At 44.5% G+C, this 21,819-nt stretch overlaps 3 pseudogenes; 1 reads left to right on the top strand and 2 right to left on the bottom strand.

The window, feature by feature from the left end:
* Window positions 1–8,848: 8,848 nt before the first annotated feature.
* On the bottom strand, window positions 8,849–9,262 carry LOC148163028 (histone H2B pseudogene; annotated as a pseudogene).
* A 9,548-nt stretch (window positions 9,263–18,810) lies between these two features.
* Window positions 18,811–19,224, bottom strand: LOC114204192 (histone H2B type W-T pseudogene; annotated as a pseudogene).
* Window positions 19,225–19,956: 732 nt separating this feature from the next.
* On the top strand, window positions 19,957–20,402 carry LOC114204191 (histone H2B type W-T pseudogene; annotated as a pseudogene).
* Window positions 20,403–21,819: the final 1,417 nt, after the last annotated feature.

Here is a 21,819-nt window from a genome sequence, read left to right as displayed (position 1 = left end):
ACGTAAATGATGATGTAGGAGAAGTAAAAGGGGGGGTAATAACAGGAAGGAGTTGGGGCAGTGACCAAAGTTAAGCTGTTGTCAGTGTAAAAGAGAATGTTTTACCTAACGGATGTTGTATTTAAACCTCACAGGAGCCACAAAGCAAGGATCTACCATAGATACACAAAAGGTAAACAGAAAGGAATCAAAGCACACCAGTATGGAAAATGGTCAATTTACAAAGGAAGGCAACAAGAAAAGAAGAAGGGAAAAGTAGAATTACAAAACAGCCAAGAAACAAATAATAAGGTAGCATTAGTAAGTCCTATCAATAATTACTCTCTTAATGGAGTGAATTCTCCAATCAAAAGACCTACAGTGGCTTAGTGATCAAAAAGCAAAATCTAACCAAATGCTGCCTACAAGAGACTCACCTCAGCTCTAAGGACACACAGAGGTACAAAGTGAAGGGATGGCAAAATATATTCCATGCAGGTGGAAACCAGTGGGAGCAGGGTTAGCTATACTAATGTCGGACAAAATAGACTTTAAGCCAAAATAGTAACAGGAGACAGAGATGGTCATTGCATAATGACGAGGGGGTCAATTCTTCATGAAGATATAACAATCATAAATATGCACTCCATACTAGAGCAGCGAAATATATTAAGCAAATCCTTAAAAAACCGAAAGGAGAAATAGACAATAATATGATAATACAAGGAGATTCCAATACCCCAATTTCTTAAGATTTTATTTATTTATTGGACACAGAGTGTGAGCACAAGCAGGGAGAATGGAAGGTAGAGGGAGAGGGAGGGGGAGAAGCAGGCTCCCGGCTGAGTAGGGAGCCCAACGAGGGGCTCGATCCCAGGTCCCTGGGATCATGACCTGAGCTAAGACAGACACTTAACCGACTAAGCCACCCAGGCGCCTCCAATAGCCAACTATCAATATTGGATGGGTCCTCCAGAGATAACATCAACAGGGAAACATTGGACTTGAGTCATACTGTAGGCAAAACGGACTTAAAAGTCATATATGGAACACTTAATCCAACAGCAACAGAATACACATTCTTCTAAGGTGCACACAGCGTTCACCAAGGTATATCACAAAAGAAGCCTTAGCAAATGTAAGAATATTAAAATCATACTATCTTTTCTGACTACAAGCATATGAAATGAGATATCATTAACAGGCAAAAAGGTAGAAAATTCACCAGTATGTGGAAATTAAAATACATGCTTCTTGATAACACTTGGGTCAAAAAGGAAATCCAGAAGCAAATGCAATTGGAATCACACCATATCAAAGCATAGAGGTTGCTGCTAAAGCGATTCTAAGAGGGAAACTTACAGTGACAAACACCTACATTCAGAAACAAGAATGACCTCAACCTAACTTTTCACCTCAAGGAGCTAGGAAAAAGAAGAACAAAGTAAACACAAAGTCAGGAGAAGGGAGAAAGTAAAAAAGATCCGAAAGGAAATAAATGTACCAGAGACCAAGGGAAGGACGGACAAGATATGTGAAACTAAGAGTTGGATATTTCAAAAGAGAAATAAAATTGGTGAAACTTTTGCTAGGCTAACTCAGAAAAACAGAGAGAGGACTCAAATGAATAAAATCAGTAATCAAAGAGGAGACATTAAAACTGACACCAAGGAAATACAAAGGACCATGAGAGATTACTACAAATGGTTATATGCGAACAAATGGATCACCTAAAAGAAATGGATAAATTCCCAAAACACACAACCCACGAAGACTGAGTCATGAAGAAACAGAAAATCTGACAGGACAATATCAAGTGCAGAGATTGAGTCATAATCAAAACCTGCCGAAGCAGAAAATCCCAGGAACAGACGTGTCCCTGGTGACTTCTACCTAAACATTTAAAGAACCAGCAGCAACACTTCAGAAATTCTTCCCAAAAACTGGAGAGGAAGGAATCCTCCCAAACTCATTTTACAAGGCCAGCATTACTCTGACCCCAAAACTGGATCGGACCAGTATAAGGAAAGAAAATGACAGACTAATATCCCTGATGAATATAGACACAGATATCCTCAATAAAAGAAAAACCATTAGCAAACGGAATCCAAGAGCACATTAAAAAAAATTCATTCACCAGGATCAAGTGGAATTTATCTCTGTGATGCAAGGATGGTGCAACATAGGCAAATCAATAATTGTGATACACAGCATTAATGAGACAAAGGATAAAATCATATAATCGTCTTAGTATATGCAGCAAAAATTATTTGGTAAAACTTAATACCCTTTTCTGATTTAAAAAAATAAAAATAAAACCTCTCAGGAAGTGGGGATATAGGGGACACACCTCAACATAGTAAAGGCCATGTGTGACAAGCCCACAGCCAAAGTCATACTCAATGGTGAAAAGCTGAAAGCAATTTCTCCGAGATCAGAAACAAGATAAGGACGCCCAATTTCCCACTTTTATTTTACAAAATATTGAAAGTTCTAGCCAGAGCATTTAGGCCAGCAAAGAATTGAAAAGGCATCCAAATTGTAAGGGAAGAAACAGAACTGTCACTATTTCCAGACGACTTAATATCACATATAGAAAACCCTAGAGACTCCACCAAAACACTGTTAGAACTAATAAATGCATTCAGTAAAACTGCAGGAAAATCAAACTGTAAAAATCTGTTGCATTTCTGCACACTGCAAATGACCCATAAGAAAGAGAAATCAAGAAACCAATCCATTTACACTCGTATCATAAGTAAGAAAATAACCAGGATTAAATTTAACCAAGGAGGCAAAAGACGTGTGCACTGAAAACTATAAGACGGTGAAGAAAAAAATTGAAGAAGACACAAATAAATGGAAAGATATTCCATCCTTGGGGACGGGAAGAGTTGGTATCGTTAAATGTCTCTCCTACCCAAAGCAATCTAGAGAGGCAGTGCAATCTTTACCGAAATTCAATGGCATTTTTCACAAAAATAGAACAAACAATCCTAAACTTTGTATGGAACCACAAACAATCGTTCAATCAAACAAACACAAACCCGAAAATAGGAAGCGCCGTCTTGAGAAAGATGAACAAAGATGGAGGCCTCACACTCCTGTATTTCAGACACCTTTAGAAAGCTATAACAATCAAAACAGTATGCTATCGGCATAAATCAGATGCCCAGATCAACCGATGAGACTATAGAGAGCTCAGAAAGAAAGCCATACATATACGGTCAATTAATTTACAAAAGGAGCCAAGAATATACAACGGGGAAAGAACAGTCCCTTCAGTGGTATTGGGAAACCTGGACAGCTGCATGCAAAAGAATGGAATGGGATCACCATCTTACACCATGGAGTAAAGATTAAACGTAAGACGCGAAACCATAAAACGCCTGGAAGAAATCATAGGTGGTAAGCTTCTTGACACCAGTCTTGGCAATTTATTAATTTATTTATTTGGGAGCTGCAACTAGGGGAAGGACAACGGCAACAAATATAAACACATGGGGCTACATCAAACTAAAAAGCTTCTGCACGGCAAAGGAAATTGTCAACAAAATGAAAAGGCAACCTGTCCAATGGGAGAAAATACTTGTAAATCATGTATCTGATAAAGAGTTAATATCTAAAATACAAAATGACATCCAAAATCTCAAGAGCAGAAAAAAGAAAAATCAGACAACTTGATTAAAAACTGGGCAAAAGATCCGAATAGACATTTTTCCACAGAAGCCTTACAGATGCGCAACAGGTACGTGAAAAGGTCTTCTATATCACTAATCAGGGAAAGACAAATAAAGGCCACAACAGGAAAAACTTCCGACCAGTTAGAAGAGCTATAACCAAAAAGACTAGGAATAAAAAATGCTTCTGAGGACGGAGGGAAAAAAGAAGTCTTGTGCACTGTCGGTAATGTATGGAATGTAAATTGGTGCACCAGTGTGGAAAACAGCATGGAGGTTCCTCAAAAAATTAGAAGTACAGTATGATGCAACCATTCCACCTTGGGGGTATTTACCGGAGAAAACGGGTGCAATGAATGGGCACTAAGAGTTTCATTGCAGCATCATTTACGACAGCCAAGATATGGAAACATCCTAAGTATCTCTTTCAGTCCGCAGGATATAGCCTGGTTTTACATGATTTGAAGTCAGACCGACCTGGGTACAAATCCCAGCTTTACTATTTACCAGTTATGTGCCACTAGGGAAGTTGCCTGAGCCTGTGTTGTCTCATCTGTAAAAAAGGGAATGAAAGTAGTACCCACCTCAGAGGGTGGTTATGAGCATTAAATGAGATGGTGGAAGTAAAATGCTTAGCCCAAGAGAGGTAATGAGCCCTCAATAAATTTGGGCTGAATAATTTCCTCCCACATGGCACAGGAAGGCAGCCCATTCACCCAGGCCTGGCCTTCCTCTCCAAGGTCTGGTTAATTTCCCTCAACCAGGTCCCTGGGAAGTGGTTATAAGGAGGGCTTTGTTGGCCGCTAAGCACCCTCCCACACTCCCTTCTCCTGTGAGGTTTTAGCCTTGGCAGAAAAGGTGTACATGGCTTGCTTTTGCACTCCTCGCCACACGTGTTTTACTGACAATTGTGGTGGGTTGAGATCTCTGACATGTCTTTCGAGCACCATCCAAGGCTATCCTGCCAACCCCGGCAGGCCTTAACCAGTTGGCACCTCCTGTTCTTCAGCACATGTTTTAATAGATAGCCCACTCTGCTACACTTCTTCCTAAGACAGCAGTGTTTTGCCACAAAATTAAAACATTCTAAAAGAGTCGATCAGTGATTTCGTTAGCTCTGCTGTGTATGGTGAATGATTTCCTGGAACTAGCCATCCACCTCCCCCCACCAAACATCACTGGAATGCAAGTAATGTTCTGACCAGTGGGTTGTGAGCAACCTAGGAAATCCACTCAATGTCCGTCTCCCAGAGTCCAGGAAGGAAACCAACATCCTCCGTGGTTTTTAGGAAAAGGGGTCTGAACAGAACTTTGGGGATGAAGGGTGGGCCATGGGTGAAAACTGTTATGGAATGCAATACATCCCTACGTCTGGTACACCTGCCTCTGCAGGCACATGAGATGGTTTTAGTGGCACAGAGATTTTTTTTCTTACAGTTAAGCAGTGTAGTTAGTGTGAATATAAAATATACGAACACCATGTTATCCTGAGACGTTGTAGATATTATGGCTAGGAAAATGTTTTCAAAAACCTTGAAAATAAGTTCCTTAAAATAGCTCTATTCAATAAACAATTGGATTGGTGATATGCACATGTAGCAAAAAGCTTGAAACTGTTAGAGGAAGGATTTTACATGCCATCCAAATGGTTATAAGCTTCCGAGTCAGAGAAACCTCATTCAAACCTGGTCTACCACTTAGCAGCTGTGTGACTTTAGGAAAGGAACCTAAATTTTCTGAGCCTTAGGGGAAAATAGAGGAGAATAATAGTAGCAGCTTCACTGGACTGTTGTCAAGCTGAAGCCAGGAGCTTTACACTGTAGTGGTGTGAGGGCCCAAAATCTAGCGCTGGGTGTTCTGGTTTCCGATGCTACCTCTTCTGCTGACTAGCTCATTGTCATTGAGCAACTTACTTCATCTTTCTGGGCCTTAGTCTCCCTGTCTGGAAGATGGGACTCTTAGAGGGTTAAATGAGTTACCACATTCGAAGTGCTTAGAAATATTTCTAGTATATATGAGGCATTATGTGTTTCATAGATTAAAAATACCTGCATGTAAAGCTCCTGACACCTGACTCCTAGTAAGTCCTCGTGAAACATTACCCATTGGTGGTGCTTTGTGTTGCCAGCACCTGGAACAAAGAAATGTACAGTCAGAGTTTGATTAAGAAGCAGCATTTAATTGCCCAGGACTCATGCAGAATTGACAGGGCCCAGCACCCTTCTGCAGTAAAAATCAAAACACAGGGCCGTGGCCATGGAGGGTGGGCCTTCTTAAAGGACTGCCAGGAGTGGGGTTGGAGAGAGGCCCCAAGCTAGCTTTCTTTATCTTGTTAAAATAGGTGTGGGTCATTCCAATGAAGAGAAAAGGAAATTAAGTTTCAGAGAAATTAAGCAGGCCGCCGAACGCCACACAGCCTATAAATGACAGAGCTCGGTAGAATGCTATCTTGAAGCAGAACTCACAGCCCAAGTGGAGGAATAGAGAACTGGTGCACTGGGATCCTGATGAAAGGGGTAAATAACGGAAATTCCTTATGGTAGAGGTATGGTGATGATGATAGTAATGTAACAGCAATACCAGTAACTGAGATTCAGCCACTATTACTGACTACCTCTAGACATTGTCTTATCTCCCAATCCTAAAATAAAACCCCTCTTCTGTGATACCATTAACACTCTCTTCCTACTTCCTGACCGGTATCCCTTTTCTTTGAAAGAGTACCCGATTTCTATCTCCATTCCTCATCTTCCACATCTCACTCCTCAACCCACTGCGGTTTGCCTTTTCTTTCCCAACCCATCTCCGCTCTTCTGGGACTCTAGAACATCTGCTCTTAGCCGTCTTCCCGTATTTATTTAAAAACTACTGAGTCCCTACCAAGCGCGATACATGGTACTCCCTCCTGATATATGACAGCAAAGGAGACAAGGTCTCTCTTCTCAGGAAGTTCACATTCCCGGTAAAAACAAAACTTGGATCTGCTGACTGAGTGCTCTCAAAAGTAGTTCACTCGATGATGGAGACGATCACTAACAGCGGGGCACATGATGATCATACCCTCAGAATAGATAATGTCATCAGGGAGAACCTGTTTGAGCACCTTCTAAAGGTAGGTAGAGCAGAAAGCTCCAGGCAGCACATTGACATTCTTAATCGTAGGGCATCTTGGAGCCCTTCGTGTGAGAAAATGCAAAATCACTCACTCAGGGATTGTGACAACAACTCCTTTTGAAGAAAGAGGAATGAGTTGGAGAATGAAGTAGGGCGATTAGTGTTGGGCTTGCATTTTATGAGGTTAAGACATAGATGTGAATGCTCATAAAATTGGGAGTAATGAAAGAGCTCAGATGAACTTACAGCTTTCAGATCACTTCTGATTGGGGAAGGTAGGCCTAAACGACATCAGCAAACAAATCACACAATCCGTATCTCCGGGCTACAAACTTCTTCAAATTGACTCCGATGAAGGGGTTCCCTTCCACAAATTTAAGGAAATTTTAATATTGGAACATCGATAACTTACTTAAATAAACCAAGAGAAAAGACTGTTTGCAATGGCTGCTGAAGCTACTGGAAGGGCATGTTGGAGATCTAGTAAGTTACCTGAAATGGCTTAGAAAACCAAAATTGTCATTCTGAGCACATAGATCTCAAACAAAATCTTAATACCACCTATGCTGATGAAATGCTCCTATCCTTCTTATTAGAGCCAGAAAGTGACAAGAAATCTCTTTATCAGCATTACAGTCGAAAGGTATCTGTGAATATTTGGAAATTAAATTTTAAAAAGATGTAAACGCTAAAAAAGAAGAGAACCTAAATAGTTTTAGTTGATCTGATTGCCCTGCAAATGAGTATATACCTAGGAGAGCTTTATCTTGGGAAACTTTACACTCTTAGAAAGAAACAGGAACCTTAGCAGACTCTAAGCAAATGCAACCTGAAGTCAGGCATGGCTTTTATGTTTGTTTGTTTGTTTGTTTACACACAGACATATTTGCAGTGTCTATTCCAGATAGAGTAGATACTAAGGATTCTGTTGGGTGAATGAATGAGCCATATTTTCAATCTTAAGGTAGTAAGAATGGTGGGGGTGGGGTGAGAAGATAACGGGGATGACGAATTTAAATGAGAGGTGGTAAGAATTAACCGAATACAGTTTTCTTCAGCACCAGGAAAATTACTTCAATTGTATGTCTTTTCTCCACATTTTCTTATGGACCCTGGCGGAGCGTGTGGATCTCCTGCGTTCAAGAACTGATCTTGCACTTACGAGTTTTGGGAGTCTGTGCTCTCTGGATCTGAGTTGCTTCTGTAATAAACTAGTTATGATAGCATTGTTGTAACTACCAGATAAAATAGTACCTGTACAATTATGCTGTAAACTAACATTGTATAGTACTACAGTGATATTATCACAAATAGGACAGTACTGCTTTCTCTGCTGTTGAAATAAAAGACCTGATTAAACAAACACACAAAACAAAAACAAGTAAATAAATAAAGAGAACTACAAAACCTATATTGTCAATAACATCTGCCAATATTTACTGAACAAATTATTAAGACAGAAATGTTCATATGTATTCCAGAATCCATCTAAAAATTGTACTAGGAACCCATTATATCACGTTAACATAAATTTCAAATGCATATGAAAAATATCTTTTCTATAAGAGCATAAAGGATATTGACGTTGCTTCAGATACTTAAAAATCCCTTCAATAACCCGCCTAACAGAACTCAGACAGATTCTTATATCACCTTCTGCACTTCATCTGTTGTCATATCACCCATAACGAACCTCTGGAAAATTCACCACACGCTCATGAGAGAATGAGAGAGAAAAAGTTAAACAACATTATACCAAAAATAACCCCCATTGAGGCGGACCTACAGAAATATCGAACAGAAATGACCGTGTAGGAAAGCCAAGAAAAGCGGCATGGTTAAGCAGAGTCCACAGTTGTCCAAGGGAAAAACTGCACGCAAATATAGATGAAAGCAGTGCCGATCATGTTTGGTTCAAAGTAAAACTACTTTAAATATCCACAGAATGCCACAACGAGAACAAAAACTCTAGAGTTTGTCCCACTTTTTAAAGCCTACAGGCCTTTTCCCGCCAAGTGAGGTGGCTCTGAAAAGAGCCTTTGGTTTGCAAGGTGGTCAGGTGGTCTGGAGGCAGCTCATCGGCAGACGGTGTACCTGATGATGGCTTTGGTGGCCTCGGACTCGGCGTGCTTGCCAATCTCCCCGGGCAGCAGCAGGCGCACGGCTGTCTGGATCTCCCTGGTGGTGATGGTGGAGCACTTGGTGGAGCGGGCCAGGCGAGAGGCTTCGTCGGCGATGCGCTCGAAGATGTCCTTAACGAACGAATCCAAGATGCTCACGGTCTTCTGCGAGAGGCTCAGGCCCTCGTGAACCTGCTTCAGAACCCTGGGGAAGTAGGCGGCGAAACTGTTGGGGCGGCGGCGGCGGCGGCGGCGGCGGCGGCATTGGCGGCTTGGCTGCTCGTGCTTCGGGCTCTTCGGGTCCGCTGCTGTGGGTTCCTCCGTGCCCAGGCATTCCCTAGAAGAGGTCTCACAGCCAGGCTCAGCCATGTGGGGCTCACCTTCCCGACAGCTCGGAAGGAAGGACAATGGCGGCTGCCGAGGGGGTGCTGGCCCATTTACAGTCGCTGCATTTCCTGACGTCACGGGCAACCTCCATATCTGATTGGACAAAATGCAACGCAGGGGAGCGGGACTCTATGCCAGGCCGTGTCCCCTGTGACGGCATACCCTCGAGCTTCACCTCACATCGGACAATCGGAGAAGGAATTCAGGTGCGCACTAAACTTGTTGGGACCTCGGTCAGAATATCTTTCAAACATTTCATTTCATTCTGCATTTTGTCTGCTGATTTTCAATGTCAAAACAGTAACAGATCTTAGGAGAGTCCTGTTTTTATTGGAATACTTCATATTGCACATCATTACCTCATTTCTGATGAGCAGTAAGTGACATTGGATCAGGACATGCTAGAAACCAGGATGCTCTGGAGACCCAGAGTCAATGTGTCCATCTCTTAAAATGACACCAAAGGTAAAGTGGTCGTGATGGAAACACATGAGTACATAGGGAGAGAGGAAGAAAATGATGCGTGGGTTTAAACAGGCATGTGTAACAGGAGGTAGCAATATTGGAGCACCTTCCCTTTCTATTCAATTGCTTTGTGTTGGGGGGGGCAAATTTTTTGGCAGGTCGGGAGCAGCACACAAGAAAGAGAGGCATAAATTGGACCAGTCCCTTTTCATTTATCTACCCAAAGACAGAATATTAAGAAGTTACAAATAAGAGTTGGGGGGTATTTCAACTGGTCATAAGTAATTACACATCTCATAACAGCTCCTGGTGGTGCTAGTTTGTAAACGCTGTAAGGAAGGGCCAGCAGAATGGGATAAACCAGAGCTGAATCTTATTTCCCCATGTTTTCTGCACAAAGCAAGAGGTGAGGATATGAGATTGGGGTGGTTGTCTGTGGAACTGCTGAAATGCCTGGGGCCCTGTGATCCTTCAGGTGTGTCCACAAGAGATAACCGGAGATCCCAGAAATTCACAAGCAGAGCTCTCCTGTGCGTGCCTGGCCTGCCCCGGTGGGGCAAGAGCAGAGTAGTGCCCAGTAGTGCCCAGAGTAGAATGGAGAGAACGTAAAGCAGCCATGAATCCCCAGCGAGCCTCCATTCTGTCACAGTCACTGGAATACCTTTTCTTTATTCTTGCCAAGCAACCAGATGCTGATCTTCACAGATGGCAAAACCAATACTCACAAATAAATCAGAACAGGCCTGGGCACACAGGCCAGTTTGTCAGGACCGGTTTACGTACCTTTCCAAGTCACTATCATTGTCAGCTGCTCAGCCTAACCCAACAGGTGCCACTACAGGAGAGGAGAGGGAGAAGGACGAGTCCCAGATGGCGCATTCCTAGTGTACCGCAAAGTCCTCTTCCTCCTGACAGCCTGGAACCTGCAGCTATCACAGATGGGTCCCCCTGAAGATCCTTTCCCCTCGTCTGGCTTTCCAGGCATCATATCAACTAATCAGAGTTGGTATTAAGCTTCCTGTTGCCTCTCTCAGAAGTACTACAAAAACACGCCAGTGAGAAGAAAGGTCAACCAACAACACGTGTTCCCTGATGCCCCAGCAGGGGAGCTTCGGGAAGACTTCACCAGAAACACCAAAGATTGTAGGCTTTTCAGCTTTGGCTTACTGAGAGAGTCTGACCTCCATATCCCAGGCCCCTAGTTCCAGAGGAATGACTGGCCAATTTGGGGCCATTTCTCCTACTACTCAGAATGGACTGTTGTCCTGGGCTAAGCCACCATGGCTTGGGCAGGAACTCTCGCAAGGCCAGCAGAGTGCTGGTGCAAATCAAGAGATATAATTGACGAGCCCCTGCCCCGAGTTCTGACCAAGACCCTCAGGAGAAATGGCAAAGACCATAGTCTCCAAACACAGCCCACAAAGAAGTAGTCATAGAGATAAAAACACCAGAAAGGTTTTTAGTGTTTTTATCAGCATTTGCCAAGTTTAAAATTGTTTTCTTAACAGTAGTTAGGTTGTAAAAACAATACCCACACACCAGAATTGCTGACCAAATATAAGTGTTGTTGGCTGGAATACAAAACAAAACAAAACACCAATTTACCCAAGTTGTCTAAGAAACCACCAGAGGGACCTATATTACTCAACTCTTATGATCAGACATTGGATGTGGCCATCAGGGGAAGTCCCAGAGCTGGGACAAGGCAGCTCTCTGTAGTCGAGGGAGCGCCTAAAAGGGCTAATGGCCAAGGGCTGTCAGCTGACTGCACTCTCAGCAGCTGAGGCGGAGTCTGTCTTTGAGGAGAGTTCTGGTTGGAACATCTTCATATCTATGATAGCCTCATTATCAAATGATACTCTGGCCACCCAGGCAACTGTAGTTTGACAGTGGCTTTCTCTCAGCACTAGCTTTGGCTTCCATTTCTTGGTGAAAAGAGGTATGTTATCACATTATTTGGTATTCCATTTTTAGGCACCGTGCCCTGTTGTCTGCTATCTTGTTCTCTATGCTTATATCCTGGCTTTACTACAATGCATCCACGAGTGCTTCCTGAATCTGGGATGTCATGGCTGCCTTAAATTTGGGGAAATTACCAGACATTTGTCTTTGAATATTATTCTTCCAAACTTCATCCAAGTTTCTGCTTCTGGAATGCCGCTGAGATGCACTAAATAACTACTTACCCCATTCCTTAAGTCTCTTTGCCTCACGTCCATCCCATTTTTGTCTTTATCCTTCTATGAGGTGTTCTGTCTTATTTCTTTCACCTCTCTTCTAGCTCACCCATTCTCTCTATCTGGTATGTGTCCTTTGTGTAAACTTTGGTGGATCTTTTAATCTAGCGGTTAGTATTTTCAAGACTAGAAAACCATTTAAGACATTTTTGATAACGAGTCACTTCCTACTCACATTTTACATGTCTTGTAATTATTTTTTAAAGATGTTACTTATTCATGTGTCAGAGAGAGAGAGAGCGCACAAGCAGGGGGAGCGGCAGGCAGAGGGAGAAGAAGGCTCCCGCTGAGCAGGGAGCCTGATGTGGGACTCGATCCCAAGACCCTGGGATCATGACCGGAACTGAAGGCAGATGCTTAACCGATGGAGCCACCCAGGCGTCCCTCTTCTAATTATTTATATGAAAGTTTTAACCGTGTTTGGAAGTTGGCATTTGGTCATAATTCTTTGGAACTTTCCAGTTTGGTTTCTTGTTTAATTTTGAGAGGGGCGGCTTGTTTTGGGATTGTCTGCTTGTGTAGGAGGACTTTATCTGCAGGAATCCTGTAACAGCCTCAATTAAGGTTACTCCTCCAGGAAGAATTAGAAGTGCATTTGCCATGTGTCTGGGTTTCTGATCAGGAACTGTTGGCATCACGCTGGCAGTGCTAACCTGAACCCCAGAGCTACACCAGGACACTCGTGTGAATGCACATTCTCAGGGAATTTTTTCCCCCCTCACTCAGAACTAAGGACCGGTAATAGAATTTTACTTGGCATCTCCTTTTCCCAGTAGGAAACTGTCCAGTTTTCTCAAAGTCTGTGGTCATTCAAGCACCACTTCACGCAAAGCCGAGTATGTAATGCGATGGTTCTTACTTGCTCAGGCCCATGTAGCAAGAGGTAAACAACAACAAGAACAACAACAACAAAGTGTACATTCAAATAGCCTGAGTTCAGATACATGGTCGGCATCAAGGGAAATCGTTTTACTACTATCAATCTGAGCAATTCTCCTCTGACCTGATGGAAGTGGTGGGAGAGACGTCCACGCACGGGCCTGGATTCATATCCTTCTCCTCATGGTTAAAAGCATACAACTAATCAAACAAAGAAACAAACAGCAGGTAAAGTATAATTCCAGTTTCCCACACAATTGCAGAGGCTGAGTACCCAGTAAGACTCTTACTGGTTCAGCCTGAGACACCTGACCGCACCCTAGGCCCAATGATGTGGGTCAGTGGCTCCACATCTCTGATTGGCTAACTCACAGCTGACTGAGGCTTGAGTTGCCTTGACGAGAAGCCTCCATCATCCTCCTGAATCCGATCTGTAAGTCCTGAACGTTTTTGACTTCCACAAGAAAAGATTACAGTCTTGGGAAGAATAGAATCAGCTAAATCTGGCCTACTTAAAGTGTTAGCTCCAGTTACCAGGGAGCCTGGAATAGGAATTGTTTCCTGAACTTTTTGATTCAGCGATTTCTGTACTGAGTTTGGGTCCTGTCTTCTGTTTTTCCATGAATTCTGTAACAAAAGTAATGTTGAGAAAGTTGGATTGGTGGGGCACGTGGGGGCTGCGTTGTTTAAGCGGCTGCCTTTGGCTCCCGTCATGATCCCAGGGTCCTGGGATCGGGCCCCTCATCAGGCTCTCTGCTCAGTGGGGAGCCGGCTTCTCCTGTCCCTCTGCCTGCCGCTCTGCCTACTTGTCCTCACTCTCGCACTCTCGCTCTCCATCAAATAAATAAATAAAACCTTTAAAAAAAAGTTTGATTGGGGATGGTCGACTTATTGTACTAGTTTCCCAGGGTTGTTGCTTATAATTTGTTACTTAAGTGACAAATCCACTTCTCTCAATCAGTCCTTGCCATTAACCACACCATTAGAGAATGAATGCTCACCAGATGCCCTTTGTCCTCAGTTGCCTTCAGAAATGATCAGGGGTGCTCATTTCCATTTTGGCTAGGCCTCAACATCCATTTTCCCTCACTGCATCTTGGAGTTTGTATCTGTCACTCACCTTCACACTCCCAGTCTTCACGGTCTATGTGGTGCATTCAGTGTTGTTTTACTCATACTCCTATTTGGTTTCTGCAACCCTGGAGCAAAGCACCCAAAGGAGTGCCAAGCTGTCCTAACAGATTCCATTTATTAATATGAGTTCTCACATAAAATGCTACATATGAGACCGGTACGTAAGAGCAAGACGCAAAACCTTTGTGTGTCACATGGACAAACACGGGGACTTTGAAACACCAGCAGTGAGCATGACAGAAAGGAAGTCCCTCAGTGGAATGCTGTTTATGCAAAGAGGCTCACCGTTGTATCTCTGAAAACGGGCATGGTGGTGAAGAGCCTTTAGCTCCCCAAATATTTTTCCCCATCTTGAGGCACTACCAAGGACAATTTACTGGTTGTTGATTTCCTGATTATGTTTCCCACTGGCCTTAGAGAATAAATTCCGTACTTTTCCAAATCCTTTCATTAGATTTTTCAAATATTCCAGAGAAACAATAAGCAATAAACCTTACGAGGGTGGCCACTGATCCTAAATTCTTAGTGTAATGATCCCAAGGAGAACTCCGGAGGTATAATGGCTCATCCGTGTTCTTCTACATTGGACCAAAGAAACAACAAAACAACAACCAAAAGCCAGACTTGGCACCTAGTGATGGAAGAGGCATTGCACCCCTTCACGTCTTTGCTACACACAAAAGCCTTCTCTGGTATGCTTCGTTTTCTGCAACTGCCCACCCTATTTTTCTGGAAGTCATAATGTTCTGCCATAGCTAAATAAGTTTTGTGATGTGACACTCCAGGCGGTTCCTGGGGCACTTCTGATGGACTAAGGAAAGTTTTTGGAATTTTGGAGATTATCCAGATTTGTTTGACAGGGAATGTCATCGTTCACAGGGGCATTTACAAAGTATTTCAAGAGTACAAAAGCCATTCTCAAAATATCGACCAAATATGGATTGCCAAAAATACCGTAATCAATTTCTAAAAATTGAAATCAGAGTATATTCACTTTTGCAGAGATAGGAAGCTAGAAAAATAAAAAATACGATAAAATTAAGCAACATTAAAACCGTCTTGAGGAAAAGGGTGGTGAATGAGGTCACCTCACTTCTCTAACGGGCCAAGAAGTAATCGATATGATGGAAGAAGCAGTGCATGTGCCCGTGTACAGCTCGGGTTTCGTATGTCACATGGGTTGTTCTATCCCTCACCCCACTCCCCACGTGCACCAAAATCATATGAAGACATCCTTAACCCCAGGACCTCCAATGGGATCATATTTGGAGATAGAATCATTAATGAGGCAATCAAGCTAAAATACCCTCTTTCGTATAGACACTAATCCAAAATGACTTTTGCCTGTATAAAAGGGGGGAATGTTAACACAAAGCCATGCGCATAGAGAAGAAAATGTGGAAAATAACAAAACAAAACAATAGAAGTCAGTAATTTAAGAGCCCGAGAGAGGGACCAGGATCTGATTCTTCCCTCACACATCTCAGAAGGAAGTAACGTGGCCCATAACCCTTGATTTGGACCTCTAACCTCCAGAACTGTGAGAGAATACATTTCTGTTAAGCTTCCCAGTCTGTGGTACATTGTAAGAATAGACTTAGCACACTAATGCAGATTTTGATGCCGGAAGTGGGATGATGTTGTAACAAAGACTTAAGGAGTTGGGAGTGGCTCTGAAACTGGGTAATGTGGAGGGGGGGAGAAACTGGGTAATGGGTAAGGATGGTAGTGTTTTGAGATACATGACAGAACAAGCTCACATTTCTTTGAGGGACTGTTGGATGAAATATGAACATGAAGTGTATTTCAGGTGAGGGCTCATACAGAAAAGAGGAGAGCTATGGGGAAAGGCTTTATCATCTTAGAGAATACATAGAGCATCATGAAAATTATGTTGCTAGAAATGTGAGTGAGAAGGGTGCTTTTGCAGAGATAGCAGATGGAAATTAGAGGCATGTTATTGGAAACATGAGAAATAGCCATCCTTGTTATCAGGTGACAGAGCATTTGCCCACACCATGTGCCAGTGTTTGTGTTTGGTGAAGACTAGAAGGTTCACATGATGAGCTGGGACAGATAAGCTGAGGGGATTTGTAAGCACAGGGTTGAAGGCATGGCCTGGTCTCCCCTTGCTGCTCATAGTAAATGCCAGAGGAGAGACATAAATTGAAGAAGGTATCATGAAATGAGAAGAAACTAGCACGCAATGATTTGCAACCTTCTCAGCCTAACCAGGTAGCCTGCTTTGGAAAAAGGGCCAAGGGTGTGCCTGGAAAGCCATCAGTTGGGAGCTTAGGCATGTGATACGTGGGCCCAATTGACCATCTGAGCAGAAGCCAGGAATGGAGATATGGTTATGCGAGAAAAACGTGTAGAGGACCATACTGTGCGATAGCTTGAACACTTTGGATTGTAGGGAAAGCCAACGGGTGTCTTATTCTGAGAATTTGATGCTGGCTGAAAGGTGACTAGCCGGAACTCAAGGGAAAGAGATGGGACAGACAACACGAAGGAAGACTGTTGGGACTGCAGGGATTCGGCAGTCGAGAAAAGGGCCCAAAGCTATATCTCACTGGGAACGTGGGCTATTCTTCAGGAAAGGGGGCAAATGACCCCACAGAAATTTCAGTAACTGGCAGGGCTGCCACTGCCACTACAGACCCAGAGGCACAATGCCAGGATCTGTAGAGCCATCTTCTCCTTGATTCCTGTGACCGAGGCCACCTCCTGGGTTCCAAAGGTTAGGAATACTTGGCCTTCAGAAGATGGTACTGCAGCAGCCTTGGATAGGTGGGAGGCCGCCACTTCCCATGGCAGAGAATGTGGGGCTGCCACCCCTTGTGGGAGCAGAGCTCGGGGCCTAGAGACAGAGAGGATTCTTTTCCATCCTTATGACCTGATATAATGTTTCCTACTAGGACCCAAACTTTCTCTGGGCCCACGAACCCTTGTTTCCCTTTCCAATACCTTGATTTTGGAATAGTAATGACTGTCCTGTGCCTGTCCGTCTATTGTGTTTTGGAAGCAGGTAACTTCTTGTCTCCTGTCACATGTTCTCAGCTGGGCAGGAATTACGCCTCAGCATTAATCAGAGCTGGAAATGCACCCTCATCTGGTGTACAGGATATTTAGATGAAATTTGGCCTTTGCATTGCTGCTGGAATGGGTGAAGACTTTTGGTGACCTTCACATAGGTTGAATGCAGCGTGGAAGTGAGGACATGAATTTGGTGGGCGAGAGGGCTGACTCTTATGTGTTAAACTTTGTGTTCCGATAATGGATATGTTGTATTCCTGATCCCTCGTTCTTCTCAATGTGACCTTATTTGATGGTAGACTACTACCCTGGCATTACCCTGGTGGTCGTGTGCAGGTGAAGTCATTAAGGTAGGCCTCACCCAATAGGACTGTTGTCCTTAGGAAAAGGAGAGATTTGGAGTCACAGACACTCACAGAGGGAAGACCATGTGAGTAGATATTGTTTTCGTGCAACCTGTAACAAATTTCAAGGGATTGAAGCCCCCCGGCCCCAGCCCTATAATGTGTTCTCCCTTCACATATATTTAGGAAGCTGGAAATCAATTAAATGGAAAGCATTTGGATAATCACCATCCACTTTGAAATTCAGCATATACCTATAGGAAAAGGAAACCAAGAAAGGAAAAAAGCCCATGTGCCATGAAGAAAAACACAATGAGTGTTAGAGTGCATTACCATTACCCTTAAGTCTTCCTACCCATCAAATCACTTGAGGTAGAGGAAGGAGTCATCTTAGTTCCCTTAATTGCCAAGCAGCCTCATCTTATTTTGATGCAAAAGGATAGGGACAGGTCCCACTGTAACATCTGCATGTTGAGTCCCTCGTTAAAAGGAAACGCTTCAACAGAAACCCACAGGCCGACATATCGACAATCACACCACCTTACCTCTCAATCTCCAGGCACAGGAAGGGTATTATTGGTTCAGCCCTGGTCACCCCACCACCCTTTGGGCCAATGGCCGTGGATCCTGCACTGCCAGTTGCTTATTGGCTGCTGCCAGCGGAGGCTGGGAGCACAGCTGCTCTCATTGGACTAACCAGTCATCCAGGCATAATTGCAGGGCAGGAAGCCTTTTGTCTCAAAGGGGAATGATGGTAGGCTACCAAGGCACAGAATCAGATAAATTTGAAGGAAGTGAAGTATGCCTTACTATTTTATTTAATTTATTTACTTATTTATTTATTTTTATTTTTTCGTGTTATGTTAATCGCCTAAAGTAGGCCTTTCACAAGGTCGGGCGGTTGAGTAGGGCACGGTTCTAGATAGTTTGAGTTTTCTGCACGGTGTTTGGGTCCTCTTCTATGTATTTAACTGAATTAGGATGAGGGGATACGTTGAGGGAATGTGAATGGGGTAAGGGTGAGTTTTGTATCTGCTACAGTGCTTCACTTGTTGCTATATCAACACACTCGGAAATTCTCTATAGGACACTACTCGACACAAGTGGGAGAAGGGGAATACAAAAGGCAAGTAAAATTATTGTGGACCCAGCTGTGACCGTAAAGAGTCCCGAAGAAGTTGATCCTGATGGAAGGGACCATTTAGGAAAGGTATGAAATGCGACATGGTCAAGATAAATCATAACAGCCTACACCACACACATATATTAAAGTGGACTTGCTCACAGTAAAGGTGTTTTAAGAACGGGGAGAATGACACAGGTCAAAACGCTAGCGTAGGTGGGTGTCTGGGGAGTTACAGGTCTCTTGTGCCAAGTTAGGTGGCTCTGAAAAGAGCCTTTGGTTTCCGAGGTGGTCAGGCTGTGTGGAGGCAGCTCATTGGCGGAAGGTGAACCTGATGATGGCCTTGGTGGCCTCGGACTCGGCATGCTTGCCAATCTCCCCGCGCAGCAGCAGGCGCACGGCTGTCTGGATCTCCCTGGTGGTGATGGTGGAGCGTTTGGTGGTGCGGGCCAGGTGAGAGGCCTCCTCGGCAATGCGCTCAAAGATGTCCTTGACGAACGAATCCATGACGCTCACGGCCTCCTGCGAGAGGCTCAGGCCCTCATGAACCTGCTTCAGAACCCTGGGGAAGTAGGTGGCGAAACTGTCCGGGCTGCGGCGGCGGCGGCCACCATGGTGGCCTCTGCGCCTCGGCTGCTTCCTCTTCGGGCTCTTCCGATCTGCTGCTGTGGGCTCCTCGGTGCCGAGGCTTTCCTCAGAAGAGGTCTCACAGCCAGGTTCAGCCATGTTGGGCTCGCCTTCCCGACAGCTCAGAAGGAAGGGCACTGGCGGCAGCTTAAGGGAGTGCCAGCCCATTTATAGTCGCTGCATTTCCTGACGTCACTGGCAAGTCCTATCTGATTGGACAAAATGCAAAGACAAGAAGCGAGTCACTGAGCCAAGTCTTGTCAGATCTGATTGCTTCCCTCGAGCTTGACATCGAAATCAGGCGACTTCTAATTTTCTTGTGGCGGCCGCCAGAAATACGTTCAAACATTCCATGTAAAGTTGTAGTTTACCTCCAGATGTCGGGTCATGGTCTCAGGGTTGTGAAATACTGAGTAACATCACGCTCTGTGCTGAGCTTGGACCCCGCTTGGGAGTCGCTCCCTCTCCCCCTGCCCATTCCCCTACTCCCCTCCCTCTCTCTCTGACTCTCCTTGAAAAAAAATTTTCATATTGGAAATCTGGAGGAAACTACACCTTTACATGGAATGTTTGAACATTTTTCTAGTGGCTATCACAAGAAAATTAGAGGACGCCTGATTCCGACTCTGACTGAAGAGACGTGAAGCTCGAGGGGAAGCAGTCGGATCTGACAAGACCTGGCGCAGTGACGTGCTTCTTAGCTTTGCATGTTGTCCAATCAGATAGGACTTGCCGGTGACGTCAGGAAATGCAGCGACTATAAATGGGCCCTTGCTGCTCAAGCTGCCGCCAGTGCCCTGCCTTCTGAGCTGTCGGGAAGGTGAGCCCCACATGGCTGAACCTGGCTGTGAGACCTCTTCTGAGGAAAGCCTCAGCACCGAGGAGCCGATAGCAGGGGATCCGATGAGCCCGAAGCAGACGCAGCCTAGGCGCGGAGACTGCCGCCGTGGCCGTGCCGCGACTACCACCGCCGTGTCAGCCACCGCCGCCGCCACTGCCCCGACAGTTTCGCCACCTACTTCGCCAGGGTTCTGAAGCATGTGCACGAGGGCCTCAGCCTCTCACAGGAGGCCGTGAGCGTCATAGATTCGTTCGTCAAGGATATCTTCGAGCGCAGCGCCGAGGAGGCCTCTCGCATTGCCCGCTTCACCAAGCGCTCCACCATCACCACCAGGGAGATCCAGACAGATGTGCGCCTGCTGCAGCCTGGGGAGATTGGCAAGCACACCATGTCCGAGGCCATGAAGGCCGTCATCAGGTTCTACGGACGCAAATGAGCTGCCTCCAGACCGCCTGAGGACCTCGCAAACCAAAGGTTCTTTTCAGAGCCACGTCACTTGGCACAAGAGTCCTGTAACTCTCCAGAGACCCGCCTACTCTAGCGTTTGGACCCGTGCCATTCTGCCTGTTCTTAAAACACCTTTACCGTGAGCAAGTCCACTTTAATACATGTGTGTGGTGCAGTCAGTTAAGATTTCCTCGACCATGTCGCATTTCATCACATTCCTAAGTGGCCCAGTCCTTCAGGTCAGCGTCTCCGCGACTCTTTATGGTAACAGCTGGGTACACAATAATTTTACTTGCCTTTTGTATTCTCCTTCTCCCACTTGTTTCGAATAGTATCCTATAGAGAATTTCCGAGTGTGTTGATACAGCAAGAAGTGAAGCACTGTAGCAGATACAAAACTCACGCTTACCCCATTCACATTCCCTCAATGTATCCCCTCATCTCAATTCAGTTAAATACATAGAAGGGGACCCACATACCGTGCAGAAAACTCAACCTATCTAGAACTGTGCCCTAGTCAATCTCCCGACCTTGTGAAAGGCCTACTTTAGGTGATGAACCTAACAGAAATAAATAAAATTTAAAAAAAGGCCTACTTTACTTCATTAAAAATTTATCTGAATCTGTGCCTTGGTAGCATGCCATCTTTACCTTTGACACAAAAGGCTTCCTGCCCTGCAATTATGCCTGGATGACAGGGTCATCCAATGAGAGCAGCTGTGCTTCCAGGTTCCGCTTGCAGCAGCCAATAAGCAACTGGCAGTGCAGGATCCACGTCCATTGGCCCAAAGGGTGGTGGGGTGACCAGGGCTGAACCAATAATAGCCTTCCTGTGCCTGGAGATTGAGGGGCAAGCTGGTGTGATCATCGGCATGTCTGCCTGTGGGTTTCTGTTGAAGCGCTTCCTTTGAACCAGGGTGGTGGAAGTGTCAACATGCAGATGTCCCAGTGGGACCTGTCCCTATCATTTTGCATCAAAATAAGAGGAGGCTGCTTGGCAATTAAGGGAACTAAGGTGACTCCTTCCTCTACCTCAGGTGATTTCATGGGAAGGAAGACGTAGGGTAATGTTAATGCACTCTAACACTCAATGTGTTTTTCTTCTTGGCACATGGGCATTTTTCCTTTCTTTGTTTAGTTTTCCTACAGGTACATGCTGAATTTCAAGGTGGTTGGTGATTATCCAACTGCTTTCCATTTAATTGATTTCCAGCTTCCCATATATCTGTGAAGGGAGAACACAGTGTAGGTCTGGGTTGGGGGGCTTCATCCTTTGAAATTTGTTACAAGTTGCATGAAAACCCACTATTTCATTATGATTCCCCTGTGTTCCCTGTGAACTCTTAAAATAAATTCTAAATGACCTTTGATTTTAATGTAGAAGCCAGTGAATGGCGTTACTCTGA

The sequence above is a fragment of the Eumetopias jubatus genome, unplaced genomic scaffold (assembly GCF_037043125.1).
Source record: "Eumetopias jubatus isolate StellerSeaLion01/CBP00866 unplaced genomic scaffold, mEumJub1_p1.0 scaffold_11, whole genome shotgun sequence".
Lineage (NCBI taxonomy): Eukaryota > Metazoa > Chordata > Mammalia > Carnivora > Otariidae > Eumetopias > Eumetopias jubatus.
This window is presented reverse-complemented; position numbering and strand designations above follow the sequence as displayed.